Raw genomic sequence first — 2,777 nt, 5'->3', positions numbered from 1 at the left:
CCCCCCACAACCCCACTATGAATCAGCCTCCTATATGAGAGAAAACATTCGGCATTTGTTTTGGGGGATTGGCTAACTTCTCTTAGCATTATATTCTCCAGTTCCATCCATTTACCTGCAAATGACATGATTTTATTCTCTTTTAATGCTGAATAGAAATCCATTGTGTATATACACTACATTTTTTTATCCATTCATCAACTGATAGGAATCTAGGTTGATTCCACAGTTTAACTATTGTGAATTGTGCTACTATAAACATTGATGGGACTGTGTCCCTGTAGTATGCTGTTTTTAAGTCCTTTGTGTATAGATAGAAGAGTGGAATACCTGAATCAAATGGAAGTTCCATTCCCAGTTTTCAAAGAAATCTCCATACTGCTTTCCATATTGGCTGCACCAATTTGCAGTCCCACCAGCAATGGATGAGTGTGCTTTTTTCCCCACATCCTCGCCAACACTTATTGTTGATTGTATTCTTAATAGCTGCCATTCTGACTGGAGTGAGATGAAATCTTAGAGTGGTTTTGATTTGCATTTCTCTAATTGCTAGTGATGATGAACATTTTTTCCTATATTTGTTGATGATTATATATCATCTTCTGAGAAGTGTCTGTTCAGGTCCTTAGCCCAATTATTCAATGGGTAATTTCCTTTTTTGGTGTTAAGATTTTTGAGTTCTATATACGTTCTAGAGATTAGTGCTCTATCTGATGATATATATGAGGTAAAAATTTGCTCCCATTCTGTAGGCTCTCTATTCACCTCACTGATTGTTTCTTTTGCTGAAAGGAAGCTTTTTAGTTTGAATTCATCACATTTATTGATTCTTGATTTTAATTCTTATACTGTAGGAGTCTTATTAAGGAAGTCGGGGGCCTAATCTGATATGATGAAGATTTGGGCCTACTTTTTCTTCTAATAGGCACAGGGTCTCTGGTTTAATTCTTAGGTGTTTGATTCATTTTTTGAGTTGAGTTTTGTTCATGGTGAGAGATAAGGGTTTAATTTCATTTTGTTGCATATGTATTTCCAGTTTTCCCAGCACCATTTGTTAGTTTTTCTAAAGAACAAAAAGGATATGACAGTAGGAAATAACTGCTCCGTGAGGATTCTTTCAACCCTGTTTGAAGCTCCTGTCTTACCCTTCTTGTGTCCACAATTTTCTAATTAAAAGTATCTGTAAGGAAGTGTCTGGTGCCTTAAATTCCTGAGTCTCTAAGACAAATTATTTGCATGTCATCAGTATGTCTTTCTGAAGGGGTTTAAGTTTCGACCCCTTCTGCTTTTTTATTATTATTATTAATATTCGAATGCATTTGGCAAAAGATTATACTAAGAAGAATTTTTTTGAGAGTGTCAGTTTTTCTACTTGGAATCATGAACTGCACTTGCAATTCAGTAAGAATATGTTAAAAGGGATGTGGTTATTTCTAGTTACAAGGTCACAGTACAGGGAAATATGTCTAAATCCTATGTTTATCAGATGTATAAATACAGTCCCTTCTACACTAAGTGGTTTTAATGTCTATGAAATTAAAGTAGTCCCTCAGACCTGGGGCTACTTCCTAGCTCTCTACTGGGAATTCCTGATTGTGTCACTCTGTTGAAACATGAGTTCAGTTGCCGAATATAGCCTAGTGGAGTAAGAGGACAGATGACAGTCTGAGGCCACAGTTGTCTCAAAGTGACCACAGACCAAGCAGTCTCTACTGGATAGGCAAGGCCAACCTCTCCTCTCTCAGGAAAGAAGAAATGCTTATCTGAAATAAGCCACCACTTCAAAGATTTCAAACTGACCTCAGAAGTATTGAAAGGTCTGAAAGGTGTATCTTAAAATGTTAACAAGTAGTGCAACAGTTGAAGGTCTTTATTTAAAAAAAAAATAATAGTTTTTTAGAAGTTATGATGTTGTTTCAAAGATGCCTTGATTTTGCTTTATTCAGAGAGGAAAGGCATTGGATATAGTCTTTTCAAACTCGACAGCACATAAGTTACACCTGCAGGCTACATATCTCCCTCTGCTGTCAGGGAACTTTACATTGCCCCCACACCCTGTAGGGTGTGGGCCTGTAGTTTTATTTCTTCAAACAAGATATGACGCAAGGTGAGGTGAGTGCTCTCAATCTCTAATTCCTGGCCTGGGTTTTATCCCCATATGTTCATTCACAGGATGTGACCTCCACAAGCCTTTGGTAAAGACGGACTTAGGTCAACAGTATGTTATCCTAGTGTAAAATTAAATTATTATATTTTTCACTACTGGGAAGGCTGAGGCAGGAGGATTCCCTGAGTCCATGGATTGAAGATCAGCCTTGAAAGGGAGACCCTGCTTTAAATATATATATATTATATTCAAATGTATATATATATATGCTGGGAGCCATTAGCCAAGTAGGTATGACAATTTCCTTGCCAGCGTACCCCATGTTGCAGTGACATTGAATGTAGGTGACCTTGCTCAAGGACCAAGGCGGATTAGGGCGTTCCCAGTTTAGGTTCCAGGTTTAAGGTTTAAGATTATTCCTGCTGGGAATAGGGCGTATCCTGCTGCCTGAGTTCCCCTTGAGTTCTCACGGGATTTAGACAGTATATTTTGGGAGACAGAAGCCCAGTGGACGTGGATTTGGGCAGAGAACGTGGATTTCCCCAGAACGTGTTTGTAGACGGCTGGTGTGAGTTCGGGAATAAAGAGTTGCTGTTTGAATCTACAAGCTGTGTGGTGGCTCGTGATTGTGTGCCCAGCCAGACTGCGGCATTTGTGCCCAGCCAGACTG

Source organism: Marmota marmota, unplaced genomic scaffold (genome assembly GCF_001458135.2).
Source record: "Marmota marmota marmota unplaced genomic scaffold, marMar, whole genome shotgun sequence".
Taxonomy (NCBI): Eukaryota; Metazoa; Chordata; class Mammalia; order Rodentia; family Sciuridae; genus Marmota; species Marmota marmota.
The sequence above is the reverse complement of the archived record's forward strand: the minus strand, read 5'-3'. Positions refer to the sequence as shown.